Source organism: Pipistrellus hanaki (assembly GCF_964339955.1).
Source record: "Pipistrellus hanaki genome assembly, chromosome: 8".
NCBI classification, from domain to species: domain Eukaryota; kingdom Metazoa; phylum Chordata; class Mammalia; order Chiroptera; family Vespertilionidae; genus Pipistrellus; species Pipistrellus hanaki.
In genome coordinates this window covers 48,871,431-48,888,911 of record NC_140510.1, presented here as the reverse complement: position 1 = coordinate 48,888,911, position 17,481 = coordinate 48,871,431, and the positions used below count along the sequence as shown (strand labels likewise).

At 44.4% G+C, this 17,481-nt stretch overlaps 1 long non-coding RNA gene across 1 annotated transcript in view; it reads right to left on the bottom strand.

The window, feature by feature from the left end:
• Nucleotides 1-208: 208 nt before the first annotated feature.
• The window catches only part of LOC311626825, an 88,509-nt gene continuing 71,236 nt past the window's right edge, over nt 209-17,481 (bottom strand). The window contains exon 3 of the long non-coding RNA XR_014795777.1: nt 209-1,157. This is a non-coding gene — a long non-coding RNA (uncharacterized lncRNA). The remainder of the gene's footprint in view (nt 1,158-17,481) is intronic.

Below are 17,481 nucleotides of genomic sequence, written 5' to 3'. Positions count from 1 at the left end.
AAAGACTCACAGCTGAATGGCTGGCCTTTCCGCATCTAACAGAAAGGCTGCAGCATCAAAGCAGGTGTCACCCCCACACAAGCCGTTTCTATTACATACAGTGCTGGGAGGGAGGAAAGTCTTCATGCCAATAAGCCACATCAATCCATCCGTCAAAATGAATTCATGCACTAATTAGACTAGCAACAACAGCAAAAAGTTTTTTTTAAAGGCATTTATTTGTGTCACAGACCGGGAGGACGGGGTGGGGAAGGAGATGGGTAGTTAAAATTCCAGGGAAGTGAAAACTTGACAGACACAACACCAAATAGAAAAGGCAATAAATACATCACTAGAATGAACTGTGAGCCTTTCCTTAACTTAAAACTAATAGATAGATAGATAGATAGATAGATAGATAGATAGACAGCCAGCACTCACACATGCCACAAATAAAATAAAAAATAAAAAAAGAAGGCAAACTGAAACCGGTTTGGCTCAGTGGATAGAGCGTCGGCCTGTGGACTGAAAGGACCCAGGTTCGGTTCCGGTCAAGGGCATGTACCTTGGTTGCAGGCACATCCCCAACAGGGGATGTATAAGAGGCAACTGACTGACGATTCTCTCTCATCGATGTTTCTAATTCTCTATCCCTCTCTCTTCTTCTCTGTAAAAAATCAATAAAAAAAAATTTTTTAAAAGGCAAATATTTTCCTGGTTGGGCCGAACAGCGCCATTAGCTGGAGTGCCCTCGGGGTTGTGTGCATTCATTGTGGAAGCCTGTGAGCAAAGGGAAACTCTAGCCCTCTTTCTTCATAGCCAAACCGGCCTTGTGACTAAGCATTTCTCCTCCTCCTTCTAATGACTTTCCGGTGCCCCTGCACAGCAGGTCACGCACTGACCAAAGCTTCGCGCCACGAAAAGCAGGGAGGCTGACATCAAGTACGCGTTTTGGTGGCCGAGCCGCACACACAGGTTGATGTCATCAGGAAGCAGTGCGTTTTTCTTCATTCAAACGTGTCCTCTGCTTGTACCCCCAGAGGGCCGCGACCCCACAAAGCTTGGTGGGGATCCTCACCCTGGCTTTTATTTACTTCTCTTGTCTCCTGTTTCTCTGTTTCCTCCCTCTGAACTTCGAACAAAATACTTCTTCAGCTGTTTCTGTATATCATGAATATCTGAACAAAAAGAAAAAGAAAAAACCTCCATTATCCACCCAAGTGTTTCATCTATATGACACCAAGTATCCACACATAGGGGAAACAACTTAATGCTTAGTATTGTGTAGACAAAACATCTGGTTGATCAACTTAGTTCATGTTTCTTTCAGATGCTTGGGTATCTTAGAAACACTTTCATACCCACACACAGTCTGGATCCTCCTTTGTAGAGGACAAACTAGTTGTTTTTCTAGGTTCAAAAAACCTAGTTCCGTAGAGTAGGGGTCTGAGAGATAATACAGAGAGAAAGGCACTGTTTTCCTCGACATTGAATAAACAGCGTTTCGCCTATATGCTTAAGATTACGGGGAGAAAAGTTTTTATCTTTAGTCCAGTGGTTCTGACGCTCCATTTGACAAGATGCTTTCACTGTTTCTTGTCTGTATTATAGTTAGAGTGGAACTGTAAGACTCGCCTCAGTTTTCCCATCTTATAAAGCCTTTCGGGTACCCCTTTTTCTTCCGAAGCCTGCTCTTGGAAATCAGGAGCCCAGATGAATGAGGTTCTCTAAAGTTAATATGAGGACAAATGATTGGCCCAGCCTCCGCTACTTTTGTTTGGAAAATGATTACAGTATATGGAGCATGTCCTTTGAATTGGGCCTCATTTCCGGAGCCCTCTATATCACATTCCCGTGAGGAAAATGGCAAAAAGTCATTCTCCCCATTTCCCAGACAGAGACTGGTCATGTGAAATGCTAGGTCCACGGTCAGACAGTGAGTGGACAGCTAGGTCCATGGTCAGAGAGTGAGTGGACAGCAGCCGGGAGCACTCTCGGGCTCTCGAAGATGATACACTTTGGTGCACAAGCGGGGAAACGAAAGCTCCTCTCTGCTTCCCTGAGGCCAGACCGTGAAACTGTAAAGATGAGCCGGCATTTTGTTTCATTTTGAGTAATAAACTGTTCTTTTCACAGCAGCGGGCCCTGGGGGAGTTTCAAATAGCGCTGCTCGGCTGCAGCTGTGGGTGTGGCCTGCTCCATCCAAAGGCAGCTTGGAGGCACAGCTGTGTCAGGATCTTAAACTTCACATCTGGGCCGCACACTTTCAAGTGCACCCCCCAAACACGTTGAGTCATTTTCACAAGCCAGGCCCCCTCAGATGGGGGTTCTGCTCTCCTTCTGCCTGTGGTTGCTGGGAGCACATCAGACACCCCCTGAGCCTGACCCACACCCGGCGCAGGTCAGGTTCCGCATCGTCCCTTTGCCGCTCAGAAGAAAACTAACTCCACTTTTGAGTTGGTAAGAGTGGCCAGCATTTGCATGCCAGCTATTGGATGATAGCTTTTTGTTTGTTTTTTCATTAGATTCTCGTGGGTTCTTTGTACGTGTGTGTGGCTCTCACCGTCCACTCTATCAATTGGGAAAGTCCCCAAATCCAGTAGATTCACCCACATTTCCAGAACACTTTTAAGGGCTTTTCTTTGCGCCCCTGCTGTCCAGCTGGAACTAATAACGGACAAAGTAACCCTCCGTCATTAGTGTCCAAACCCAAGAACGTGAACTCTGAACAATAGAAAGAAGAATCACTTTCTTCCTTGTTTCAGGAGGGAAATGCCTGGGCTTGTGCATGGCCTCTTTTCGGACTGGGATGCAAATGGGCACCGTCCGAGAGGGCCCGAGAGAGAAAGCTTAGCGCCGGGTCATGGGACTGGCTGCTGGATCACAAACTGCATTCTTGGTTGGCAGCTCGGCCGGGCTGCTGGGCCTGGTCGCCGTCTGAGGAGCCACCGCTAGGGGGCGCGCACGGCGGCGGAGAGCGGCGGGCGGGTGGCCTTTGTCTGGGTGCACTGAGCCAGTGGAGGGTGGGGACCCGCTGGGAACCGTCATTCCCTTTGCTGTGGGAATAACCGGCGTCTCTGGCCATCCGAATCGCATTCTGTCCTTTCGATGGGTATTCATTCCCGTTGCCTGGGGCTCATCCCAGGTGTCCTGTCTCCACGGAAAAGCCGGTGGGGCGCCCTAAGCGCTGTGATGATGTCCCCCTGCGCGGCCAGGGGATGGGGACAGAGACACACTGCCCTGCCTGAGCCAGCATGAGGAAGAGAGAGAGAGAGAGAGAGAGAGAGAGAGAGAGAGAGAGAGAGAGAGAGAGAGAGAGAGAGAGAGATTGGGGTTGGGGAGAGGCCGAGAAAGGAGAGGAAGGGAGCAGCTCAACCCCACAAAATCCTCAGGGCAAAGCGGAATGTTGTCCCCTGGGAGAGGCACGTGTCCTTTGGGACCCTGCCGCTTGGGGCAGGGAAGACAGAAGAAGGAAGCATTCATTGCAACAGCAGCCATAAACGGTTCGATAGGATTACCCACCTGACAATACGTGCACTCCTCTTCCCAGGGAAGTGTGATAAGGGCACAAAGTTCCTTTGCAGCTGGCAAATCTGAACAAGTTCCTTAGACCATGGCTGCCTCCTTCCCTTGTTGCTCCTCTGCGCCATTTCAGCCGGTCTGGCAGCCTGATATTCCTATAGATTTGAAAGCCCATGTCTGCAGCCAGGGCCAGCTCTGGGTGATTACCCTTAGGCTGATGTCACCAAGAGGGAGAGACTGGATGCGATCCTAGAAATGAAGTTACTGGGACCATTGTCAGACCTACTTTCCTCAGACTGGCATGGGGAAGGAGCATAGAAATGTGGCCACTCAGGTCTAAGCACTGCCTTTGAACTTGAAATTCCACCCAGGATACAATAGGAAACAGAGCATATATTGGTTAGTTTATTTGATTTCCTTTTCGGATTTGAGCCCTTTACCTCCTAGAATAAAATACAAACCATTTCTTTCATGTGAGCGTGGATGAGCCACGCAGTCTTCTTCATTTCTAAAACTGAGGTGTTGGACCCAGGTACCTTCCAACTCCAAAATTAGAAAACGCATCGTCTGTTCAGGAATTCGCAGAGGAAGGCTCCTTACTTAAGTGCGTAACGCAGTCACGAATGAAGAATAGGAAATACAAGTTTTCAAAAAGAGAGAATGAAACAGCATTTCATCCCGCTGATTCTCCATTTCCGAAGTTTTCATTGCTGATGTCGATACTTTACTCTTACCTGAGGTCACATCTAAAAGAGTTAATGTTCCTTAAAGGAAGGTAATGTCACCTCTGAGGCCCAGCATGGAGCTCCGTTTTCCTCCGCTCAGGAAAGGCTCAGACCCCAGACTTTGGAATCCTTGGGTTTCCAACACCCGCCCCTGGCAGGATGAAGCTGAGTTCTCAGAGCATCTAATCCTTTTGTTCGCATTTTCCCCCTTCTCATTGCTGTGTAAGTCTGGGGGTTTGAGAATAGAGACACCAGTCGAACTTTGTAGCAAGAACATTTCTCAGTAGGCATGTCAAATTGGAACGGTTATGAGAATATCCGCAATTAAGAGTTCTTTACCTAGCATTTCCCTAAGCTGAGAAGATTCCAGCAGTGAAATTTAAAGTCTGTGGCTAATGAGAAACACACTTTTTTGAAACTCCGTTTAGAGGGCGGAAGCCTTTCTGTGGAAGCTATGACTACGCGGGTGTCATAAAATATGACTTGGTTTCAAACTATCAGATAGTGTTATAACAATGTTTGGACGAGATTTAGTTCTTCTAAAGGTGGCAGATTGATAGGGCATGGATAAAGCAAGTCAGCTCCCAGGAATGGCTGCTGCGTGAGAAACAGGGCTCTCCTTTCTCCAGAAGGTCATGGACATTCCCAGACAGCATCCTTACTTGCAGAATTCCCAAAGCATGCAGCCCCGCTTCCTTCCCTGCTGAGGCCTCTCGCAAGCGTGGGGATTTCTGTAAGAATGCTGCAGCCGAATGATCCCTTCCTGAAACCGGGGTCACCAGGTCATCGCATTCTGATCAGCCGGAAGCTGCCATGGCTATCACCACACTAAACCTTCCGGAAGAAGCCTGTGAACTGTGTTCTCTGAGCCTTCTGATCCCCCAGGTCAGCCAGCTCCCCTCATGTTCTCACACTGACTGCAGCTCCACTCTGCAGTCTGGCGCTCCTGGCCCTGCTCTTTGGCTCTCTTCCCTTCCTCCGGGCCCCTTCCCCACTGCCCTTCCAGGTACAGCTGCATCTCCTTGGTGGGACTGGTCCACCCCAGGCCAGTGGCTCCCTGAACCAGGGATGGCTGTGTTGTCATCACTCCACAAGAGCATCTTACAAAGCTGGGCCAAGTGTTTTGACTTTAAGCGCTGACTAACATCACTTCTTCCAGAAGTTATTGTTAGCTCAAAACTTTTAAAGAAAAAGAACAATGTGAGATGAGACCAATAAACCTGCACTATGCAATAAGTAATATGTTGTTCACTAAATAGATCATTTGCATGCACTTGCACATGTTCACAGATGCAGATAAAGTTCCAAATAAAGTTACAATGAGCCAGGTTTCCCCCACGGTTTGGCTCTTAACTACATCCCTGTCTGTTCGGAAACTTTAGTGCAGATGGGCCAAAGGGAACATGTCTGCCTTCTTCACCTTCTTCTGTCCTTAGGGGATGGTCCCCTCCTGCATCTCATTGCTGATCCACTACTTGCAAAAAGTCCCGCCAGTGCTCACATGTTCAGAGCTCATGCTTCACAGAGCAGCAGCTCTCTCTTCTCTTCGGCCTCGCCGCCCCCCCCCCCCCCACACACACACACACACACTCTTCCTCCCTCCTGCAGTGAAGGGAGGGACTTTACCAAGGATCTTGGCATTTTACTAGATCTAATAATTCATGGACTAAGCACCTTGCCCATGCCTCGGAAGTCAATCCCCCCATGGTTAGGTCCTGGGTTGGCTATAAAATGTTCCTTCTCTTGCTCGCCATAGCCATCTCACGGGGAAATTGTTGGTTCGTCACATCACCCCGGTTTCTGAAAAGCTCCGTCGCATGTTCACAGGACAGACCAAAGTCAGAAGCCAAGTCTCAGCCAGACCACATGACACCCCTCCACCCCCACCCCCCAACCCCACCTTGAGATGGCTTAATCGCTTTTTTTCCTACAAGGAAGCAACACCATTTGCCCCACCTTCTGACTGCCTAAGCATCCTGTATCTGTACAAAAACCAAGCCAGCCCACATACATGGATTGCAAATATACTTAGCAAAGCACGGTGCTAGGCACTCAGCCACCAGACGCTGGATCAGGTGAGTGTGCTGAGAAGACTACAGAATTACTAAAGCTAGCAACAGAGCCCTGGGAAGGGGAGTGAGCGCCCAGGGGCCACCCTGCAGAGGATCCTGGAAAGCAGGGCAGGCCACGGGAGGTCCAGACGGCCAAACGGCTGCTCCGGCAGAGCAGGGTGTTTTTACAGAGCTCATTTAAACCAATATGTCGGGTATACTCTCTGTTTTTTTAAAATGATACATCACTGCTGACAGTTGGCATGTACTGTTTTCATAGCTTGCCCTTTATAAATATTATGAGCACATATCACAGCAGTATTGTTAGAACGAGTTACAGTGATGTGTTCTTTGAGAGAGTGCCAATGACTGGTTTATATCCTTGGTGATGTTGCAGCATCATAATAAACGTGGTATAAATCGTTTCCAAGGTTCAGCAGCCCCTTTAAGCCAAGAATGCTACATGTGGGCTGTTGGGTTCCCTATGTCACATCCCCCCCCCCCAACCTTTGAAACCCCTGCTTCCTCAACGCTTTGATATATGGCCCCCAATTTGTGAAGATTTGAATATGGTCAGTGATCTAACTGCACTCATTTAATAGAGGGCAGCCTTTATTATAATCTGGAAATGATTTTCATTTAAATAGCACCAAGAGCCAAACATGATAAAATATGTATAAGCCAAGTAACATTTCACAGAGGCCCAGAGGCTCCGGGAGAGGCAGCTGCAGCCGCTGCCCAGCCGAGGGTCTCAGGAGAGGGTGGGGTTTGGAGGTGCGCCTCTATTGGCTCTCACCGGATGCTGTCACTATGGGGGGGGGGGGTGGATGGAGAGAGCATCATCCTCTGGGAAGACAGCTCTGTTAACTGCAGGGTGCGGCCACAGCCTTTTCTCTATGAGCACCAGGAGCCCAAAGGAAAGGCCGGGATGTGGACTCACCAGCAAGCCAGACCTGGGGGCCTGAGAGAGTTCACCCCTTTCAGCCGTGAACTCACTTTATTTCTTAAAAAAAAAAAAAAAAAAAAAAAAAAAAAAAAAAATATATATATATATATATATATATATATATATATATATATATATATATTATTGATTTTTTACAGAGAGGAAGAGAGAGGGATAGAGAGTTAGAAACATCGATGAGAGAGAAACATCTACCAGCTGCCTCTTGCACCCCCCTTATTGGGGATGTGCCTGCAACCAATGTACATGCCCTTGATCGGAATCGAACCTGGGACCTTTCAGTCCGCAGGCCGACGCTCTTATCCACTAAGCCAAACTGGTTTCAACTGAACTCACTTTCTTGGTTTGAACGGTGGCCTGGACTTGATTCCCTTCTTCCTATGATATGGGACCAGGATAGGGCTGAGACACGGACCCATAACAATGGCGCTAAGGCCACGCTCACTTGGGCAGCGATGACCCTGCTGCACTTCCAACCCTTTCACCAGCTCCCGAGTTGCTGCCTGGAGGGCGGCACCACCTCCAACCTCACAGCCCCTGAATTTTGTCCAAAAAAAAATGGTCTCCAACGCACTGCTCCCTTCGAGGGAGTGGGCCTTAGGATGATTAGTTGGAAATTGTTGGTCGAGTGAAAACCAAACAGCTGGATTCTGGGTCATTAAATCTTCATTTAACACTGCTAATCGTACACAGGGGCCAAGAGCTGCCTTCAGATAATCAAGCTCAACAGAAATTGGCTGTGGAAGCGGAATTGATCTCCAGTCAGCTGCCCCAAGCTTGAGATGGTAATTCTTTTGCCAAACACTAATCTGTCCTAGATCATCAATGAAACCGCACTTTCGTGGGTCAGAACAAACCCAGGAGCTATGTTAGGAGAATGCAGAAAGGGCCAGAGTAAAAGCTCCCTGGATAAGGGACAGCAGGTCCTCAAACTGTGTCCTTTCGTCCAACATCCTTCTAACATTGACAAGGAAAATAGAAGGTTCTCAGGCAGGGCTACTGTCTTGGTGGCATGTGCATGCTTTTCCTGTCTACCTGAGTGCACCGTTTCCCTCCCACATCCCCAAAATGTGCAGATTAGACAAATGGGTGTGCCTCCATTGTCCCAGGCTGAGTGAGTGGGGGTGAGGAGAGGAGGGTGCCCCCTGATGAAAGGGTGCCCTGCCCACGTTGGGGTCCCACCTGGCACCCTGAGCTACCAGGATAGGCTCCTGCCACCCATAGCCCTGAACTGGAAAAGAACTCTCTTACTTGTTTTTATTCATCGTTCTTAAAATGTAGTTAGAGTTCACATTGACTTCCATGCTGAACAGGAGAAGCCTTTGAGGTCTTTATTTAGAAGTTTAGTGATGTTTTTGTAACCAGAAATATGGCTTGGGAACTTAACTCTTGTTCCTATCAATTAGCCCCTGGGAAAATTGGTTTCGTTGTAGGTTGTTTCTCTTCAAGTTGCAGTTGCCAAGGACCTGCAGGCGGGAGAAGTGAGGACTTAGTGTACGTCCTTCATTCAGGCTCTAATCGCCTCTGTTCCAGACCAGGCTGGGTTTACTTCATTACCCTTTCCTGTGAATTATTAATACCAGAAGCACTGGGCTCCAGGCGAGGGTTTGAGAAAACAGGCAAGGAGGAAATGAACCCCGCCTATCTTCAAGTGCTTCTCCTTTTCTTTCCCTGGAATTTCCGCGTTGCCCCCAGCCCTTTAAGTGTTTGTGCATTTGAAATAGAAAATGTTTGGGTCATTAGTAATCCAGTTTGTTTATTCTTTTAGAAATGCCTTTTAGAAAGAAAGGGGAGAAAATAGTTCCTCTAACCTTTTCACAGTGCATGTCCCAAGTGACCTGTGAGGACGTGAGTTCTAAGCAAATTCTCCATCCGCTCTTTCCTTTGGTACGAGAATAAAATGGTGAAAAATAACTTCCATCAGCAAACCTTCCTGTTGCCACAATAACTTGTAATCTCAAAAGACAGATGCTCAGAATCAGGGTGTCAGACTCCTGCTCTCACCACAAGCACAGATGAGCTCTCTGTGGTCTCCTAGGTTTCATCTCCACTCAGGTCCTCCCTAACCCTGATGCTCCCAGTACTCTCCCCTGTCCTTTTCCTCCTCCCTCTCCCTGACCCCAACCCTGGCAGCAACATGGTCTCAGGACCTCTAATTTGCCCTCTTGTCCTTGAACCTGCTCTCTGCAACAGATAACCTCCCTTGACTGCCCAAACATTGTGAAAGCCATCTTGTTCCAAATTAATTTTGTTGTATTCCCATCCCCCAAGACCTATCTCGGCACTAGGCTTACAGGAGATACTAGACAAATCTCTGTAAGGTGTTTGAAATCAGGGAGATTAAGTCAAAAGAAAATCTTGCAGTTTTTAATACATAAACCAAAGAAGACATAGAAAATCAGGAGATTGGAAGAGAACTGTGCACACTTTTTGGATCACTATTTCTGAAGGAGACATATTTCAGAAGATGTTGGGGATTAAGTTATAGTCCCTTGGTGCCAAGTGGCCTTCTAAGCTTGTGAAGGAAGTGTTTGACTGAGGTGGAGGTGGAGGGAAGTTCAAGAGGCTTCTAGAACCTCAAACTTGTCTCAGAAAATAGCCTCTGGAGGAATTAGGGATAAATGAAATCAGAAACATGTGGGATGCATTCCCCCAAAAATACATATGAGGCTAGAAGTTAAAGGAAAAGTGTGTAGCTGCAGTTATTCAGGGTTTGGCTTTACCCACAACATCTGAAAAATAGTTCAAGATGTTAGATGAACCCAAAGTGCAGCCACCTTCACCCTCTCCTACTGAAAATAGAGTGTGCAGAGCAGCTGAGGGGACGCATGCTTCATGTCAAGTTAATAAAAGGAGAAAAAGGTATGTTAGAGCTGAAAGAAGGAGGGAGTATTAAAATACACACAGAGAAAAAAAATTAAAAGCTAAAGGGACTCTGGTGGAGAGAAGGGGCAAAGGAATCTGAAGTCTTAGCACTGGTTTCTGAGATGTGTACCTCCCTGTGGCATACGATCCACTTAGCAAAGAATGCTTTTTACAAGACTTTCTTTGGTCACCAGACTTACCCTATAAAATTTAAGTTATTGCACCTTGGTTATAACAGAGATGTCTTATATGCACCAAAGATAGGTATGAAGTGAGACTGGCTTTTAGCTTATGTTTTTAAAGAATGGGTAGATTTTTGTGCCTAGGAAGTTGAACTCCAGGGTGCCCCAATACGCTCAGTAATTCAAGGACCACACCCAGCTACCTTGTGATAAGTATTTTGATAGTCTGAAAATAACCATAAATTTGAGTGTGTTCTTAATGCCTTAAAAATGCTAAGTCTGGAAATTTTTCAAACTATTTTTCTAAGCACCTGAAAAGTTTCTGGGTAAAAAAAAAAAAAATGTTTGAAATTTAGAATACAAAAAACTCTGTAAGTACATGTGCCAAGTCTTGGCTCCATGGATTCTCTAAGACAAAATCCTAATTCAAAAATGGACTTCCCCTACCATATACTATCAGTGATTCATACTCAAGAGAAGACAAAAAAAAATTAACATTTTTCTAAATAAAATGTATTTAGAAAAGGAAAACCCATTGCCAGAAATATTCTGTAAACTCTTACAAAGCTAAGCATGAATGCTTTCAAACTATCTGCTGTTTTAGATTATTCTTAGGTCAGAATTTTAATGCTTTTGGCCACTAGCCATTTCAAAACTTTCAGAATAAAAAAATCAAATATAATGTAATTTTCAGAATAAGTCATACATTATAAAACAGAACAGAGCTAAAACATTTCTAAGCATTCAGTCTTTAGTCAATTACGTGCATTTTCATTCTAATCCAGAGACCCGAATAATCAAAAATTAACTAATTATATGTAAATTTTGATGGCACCTTTACGCAATGATCTTCAAAGGTTCGTAGACATAATCTGGTGTCAAGTATAATTAATCTCAAATACAGAGGACTTGGGTGATTTGGGCAAAATTGCAAAAGCTTAGTGTAGCAAGAACTGTGTTAGGTATCATGAGTCTTAGAACCCTATCCCTCCCTCTCTGCCTGTCATATTCCTAAAATCAGCTCCACCATCCAATTTCTTAGCTGTTCATATGCAAAGTGAGAATATGAAGGCAGATGATTTCTCAAAAATCCACAATTCTATGAATTAACATACAGAACAAACTGTAATGGGAAAAAGTTTCTTCAAGTGAATCCATTTAAAGCAGAAACTAAACATTCAGTTAGAGCCTGATAATAAGGTTTGAATGAGACTTCACTTAAAAAAGCATAACTGAAAATTATTACAAGGCTAACTTTAGCACACTTAAAATTTGGGGTTATAATTGTTAACTATTAATTATTTTTTCAGAACCAAGAATAAAACAAATATGAGACTTTTTACAGAATTTACTCACTAAGCATTAAGATAGTATAATACCACATTATGATATCCATTACCATCATAAAAATAGTAAAATATCTTAGGATGTCATCATTTTCTCTAGGATACACTTAATTATTTAATTTTCAAACATTTCTGATGAATTACTATTTCATCATCATTCTCCTTGACTTTTTCCCTGTTACTATTGCTCATTTTTCTAATTTTTCCATTCCCATCTGTCAGAAGCTTTGTGTGTGATTTAAACAATTCTCAACCATAGCTTTTATCAACTTCACAAAATCCTGCATTTTTAGTAAGATTGGCAACTTCACTTTGCAATGGATTTATATTACTTTGTCAAAGTAATGACCAAGTTAGCATAAAAAAAAGAGGGTGATTTTTAAGTGAAGACTAATCTTAATATATAAAAACCCAGAGGATCTGTCAGGACCGAAACAACTGGACAGACTACCAAACAGCAGGCTGCATGGGGTGACCAGACCAGCAGGGGGGTTAGTGAGGGATGACCAAATGACTGAACAGCAGGCTGCATGGGGAGACCAGGCCAGCAGGGGGGCAGTTGGGAGCAACCAGGCTAGCAGGGGAGCAGTTGGGGGCAATCAGGTCAGCAAGGGGGGCAGTTAGGGGCAACCAGGCTGTCAGGCAGAGGCAGTTAGGGGTGATCAGGTTGGCAGGGAGGGGCATTTAGGGGCAATCAGGCAGACAGGCAGCTGAGCAGTTAGGAGCCAGTGGTCCCGGATTATAATAGGGATGTCCAACTGCTGGTTTAGGCCCAATCCTGAGGCAGTTGGACATCCCCCAAGGGCTCCTGGATTGGAGAGGGTACAGACTGGGCTGAGGGGAATCTACCCAACCCTGTATATGAATTTTATGCACCAGGCCTCACGTTTTATAAATAAAAAAATAACATTGGTGAATGTGCTCATGATGGGTCACTTTTGCTTCTGTTTCATAATGAAAGACACCAGATAATAAGGACCTGTGTTTGTGAGTTCTGGAAGTTATTTCTCTTTCTGTCTACACAAACCCCTCTTATATAAAAATAAAAGATGTTTCCCTATTCCTAATACTTTGGAACATTCCTATGGGGACATTCTACATGTTAGAAACATAATATTAACATTAATGGAATTCTCTTTTGAATAATTAATAAATGAAAGACTTGGTGAAATAATGCTGATCAACTTCAAAACAACTCTTTTTTTTTTTTTTTTTTTTTTTTTTGCTAGGAAAGCTTATAGCAAAATTGTGATCACTGCCTTCACAGGCTATTTCACAGTGAGAAATATTCTTTTTTTTAAAAAAATATTCTTGGCAGCAGAATTCATGATATCTTTATGGAAAAGTCCAGTTATCAGGTAATAAGTCAGCAGATCACTTCACAGGGATCCTCAGCATGAGGTCATTTGTTTCTGAACAAAGGTGGTCTCAGTGGGGTCAGTGTCCATATTATGGAAAAGAGAAATGGATTGACCTATTGATGCTGGAAGGTAACGTTCAGAGTATCTAGTGAAAACAAATCCCTTTATAGAAGGTGCGTTCAACCAGCCATTCTAATGATTTTGCTTTCCCTGTGCTGCTTTTTTGTTTGTTTGGCTTGTTTGTTTGTCTGTTTGTTTTAGCTGCAGATGTGTCATTTGGCTCCAAGAGGGAACCCTAATGTCCAGGTGGCTTAATGGTGCTAAACATGGTTTTCTAAACCAGAATTCTCCCTCAAATCTTTTCTCCAAACTACCACTTCCAGGCAGAGTCTAAGACAGCAGATTGCATTTGATGAGAGGCAAACCCAGGAAGTGGAAGTGAGACATTGGGAACAATGAAACAGGAGAGAAAGTTGTGCCCTCCAGTTGGTCAACACTGTGGATGACGGGGGCTCTACCTCACCGGGACTTCTGAGAAGCTGTGTGTGGTGTGCCTCAGAATCATCTGCCTGAGGAGCCGAGCGGAAGCATTCCTCCTCCAGCTCAGGCCCGTTGACCCAGGGCTGCCTGTGAGGCCTTCCCTGCCTTTCCCACTCTTCCAGGCTGCATGTGTGAATCTGGCAGATTTGGTGTCTGGCTAGACCACTACTTCATTGATGAGTATCTTCTAAGTGTGACGAGGGACAAGAGAGCTCTCTGGGATATCTATCATAATGGCATTAATTCCATTTGTGAGAGCTCCACCTTGAGACCTAGCAACCTTTCAAAGGCCTCACCTCCTCATATCATAACATTGAGTATCAGGTTTTCAACATATGACTTTGGGTGGGCCACAGCCATTCAGTCCAAGCAGTGGGGTTTCTGTAGGGGGATGCCTGGTTTGTTATTGAGAACACTGCTGACAGAAAAATACTTCTATCACTAGTCATTGATGAGACTAGGTCTGGCTCTGTATATTCCAAACCTCCTGTCTCTTTATCACTCACCTGTTTCTGATGCCTGGCCCTGTATAGCATGTTGAGGCTGTGACATGACTTCTGTGCTCTGCTTTTTCTGTTCTGAAGCCAAGTCAGCACAGTGAGCAGCGGAAGTACTGCAGAGCATGGTTTCTACAGTGGGATGGTTAGCAAGAACTTCACTAGACATGGAAGTGACTACAGAACACCTAAATACATCTCAGAAAACCCAAACTAAATGTTGTTCCAACCCAATTTCCCTCAACTAGATCTCCAAAATACTGGTGGCCATTCCAAACACACTAGCTACCAACTAGAGGAAATAGTGAGCGGGAAAGTTAGAGTGGACAAAAACAAGGGCCTTAAACAGTAGCTTTGAAATGTCCAAACTTTACAAAACATGTGGCCATACTACCTAGTTCCTGCCCAGGGTCTTGGAAGAGATGGTTACAAATGAGGAATATTCAATTTTAAGGTTCGCTAACCATATGGTAAACTTATGTCTAATCAGAATGATAGCCGAAACTGGTTTGGCTCAGTGGATAGAGCGTCGGCCTGCGGACTGAAGGTCCCAGGTTTGATTCCAGTCAAGGGCATGTATCTTGGTTGCGGGCACATCCCCAGTATGGGGTGTGCAAGAGGCTGCTGATTGATGTTCCTCTCGCATCGATGTTTCTAGCTCTCTATCCCTCTCCCTTCCTCTCTGTAAAAAAAAATCAATAAAATATATATTTTTAAAAAAGAATGATAACAGGTACTCAACAAATTATTGTTCTGCCCTTTTCCCCCCAGAAGCTCTTCTGAAGTTATGCCTCTCAGGACTCCCATGCCTGGAGCCCAGGACACAGCTTCTTGCAGGATTTGCTCAACCCACACTTTACAAACACTACATTTTATTTACCATCCTCAACTTGACTTAACTATACTTTGGATAGATTTTTATTTGAAGTAGGTCCAATATTTGTAAATAGAAAAATAGACTTAATATTTGCAATACTCTGGCAGATTTCTTAAAATGTAATCTATAATAACCATACTTCTAAAAATAAAAGAGCTGGAGATTGGCTTTTGAAGCCCAGATAAATTACATCGGAACAACACCCTCCTAATAAATTTAACTAACACTTCATTCACAGCAATATTGTACAGATGAAAACAAAGAAATTTATTATGAAGCTTGGCCCCAATCCACTCTCTTCACTATAGTGTATTGGGTTTGGATTATTTTTTTCCTCTGCCAAGTAAAGAAAGAAAGGATAATAGCAAAAAGCTCCCCCTCCTGCAATAATTTATTACATTTACTTCTCAAACAATTAATTTTTCTCAAGAGATAAAAAATACATGTTTCTATAAGCTCTACAGAAGTAGAAGGCTGTCTTCTCCAGAAGCTTGAATGCTTTTTGTTCTAAGCAAGATTCTAATAAATGCACACAATTTATAAGTGATACTTTGAGGACTATCTCACAGAATTTAAAGCAATCCAGGATTTAATAGCAATCAACAGAATCAAGGCAAAGTGAAACTATTACGGCTGAACACACTGGAAAAGTGGAGTTTGAATTGATGCTGCATATTACTCATTTTGACAAGTGCAAACTCACATTAAAGATAGCAGGAGTGGAGACGGGGACTGCAAGGAAAGGTAATACAAATGTATTATTAACAAAGAAACAAATCTGACTTTAAACCTGGCGTGTCTCCTGGTTAGCAAGAATAATAATAAGGCCTTGAATTCTCATTGTACTTTGCATCAAATGTAATCAAAGAAGCCCCAAATTTCCATGGGAGATATAGAGGTTGGTCTACATCAATTATATCTTCCAGAAGAAACCTATTACCAAGTTATATGTATGCATGTTGGGGATGGATGCAGATAGGCAACGTCAAAATGCACTCAGACACTGAGAAATGTGGAAAGTGTGTTTCAGTGTTCTCCCCACAAAGGTCAACCAGGCAGCTAATCAGAGATTGACCCAATCCATATAATTCAGTGATTCACTGAAGACACTCGCAATGTAGTGTACCCCACCAAGTCTCTGAGCTTCTACTACAAACCAGTGGGGGAAACTCTAGTGAAACATCTCAGCAGATTGCCTGTGAGCAGTGAAGTCCAATACATGCCACAAATACTCCAATAGGATGGAGAGTGCAGAGGTACAATCAGGATTCGACTGTGCATAGCAAACGCCAAGCCTGGGAACGTGTATTGAGCCACCTGCCATGTGCCTATACAGGCTCTGTGCACATGCATTCGTCTTACATACATACTAGTACTCTCAGAGTAATCTTAAAAGGGGAGGCCTGTTGATATCCCCATGTTACTTAGGAGGAAGTTGAAGCACAAAGAGGTTGAGGTACTTGAGAGGCTCACATCTAGGTGATGCCAACACAACGGCAGAAAAGGAAGAAGCTTAGTTAAGTGGACATAACATCACCTTTAACAAGCGTTTGTATCTTATTTGTTTACTCACTGGGTCAGTGGATTGTTTCAAGAATCTCAGATGCAGTCGAAACCGGTTTGGCTCAGTGGATAGAGCATCGGCCTGCAGAAGGTCCCAGGTTCAATTCTGGTCAAGGGCATATACCTTGGTTGCGGGCACATCCCTGGTAGGGGGTGTACAAGAGGCAGCTGATCAATGATTCTTTCTCATTGATGTTTCTAACTCTCTATCTCTTCCTCTCTGTAAAAAATCAATAAAATATATATTTTTTATTAAAAAAGAATCGCAGATGCAGTTCAGCATTCTGGGTGCTGATTTCCCACAACCTCTGTCTCTTCACTCTTCTCCAGTGACTCCTCAGTAAGAAATGTATACACACAGTTGCTGACCTTATACCCCAAACCAAACCGAACAAAAGGCGGAAGATGTGGTTGGAATGCATCTCCCAGAGAAACTGCTCTAGACAGGGGATTCCGGCGTGTGCTCTGCGGGAGAATGACCACCGCCTCCTGAAGAGCTAAAGCGGCTGCTCAGTAACCCCCTGTCACAGGTGGCCATTATTCTAACACCACTGCACCTCCTGAATTAGTGTCAGGTAAGTAGGCCCAAATTTACATTAGCATAAATATTGAGGAATGTTTAATGCTGGGCTGTATTCTTGATTTATAGGAGGACAAAACAAAAAGATAAGTCATTTTTCTTAAGCGCCAGAGCAATACCTCTTTAAATATGCAGCCCCTCGACTCCAAAGGCACGAGTTTCTCCTTTACCCACGTTTGTCATTCTCATGAGCATCCAATGAGAGCTGTGTCCAGGAAGGAAGAAAACTGCATCGAGGCCTTGTGCTTCCGATTTTCAGAGTAACGTGAGATCTTTTGACTCGATTACTGTGAAGCAGTGCCACAGAGCAAAAAACACCAGAACATCAGAAACCCCCAATTAGATGCTCATTAACATTGAGCTTCATTACATTCAGCAAAGGTGGAGATCTTAAATGGGTTAATTCCTTACAGAAATGTCACAGGCTAT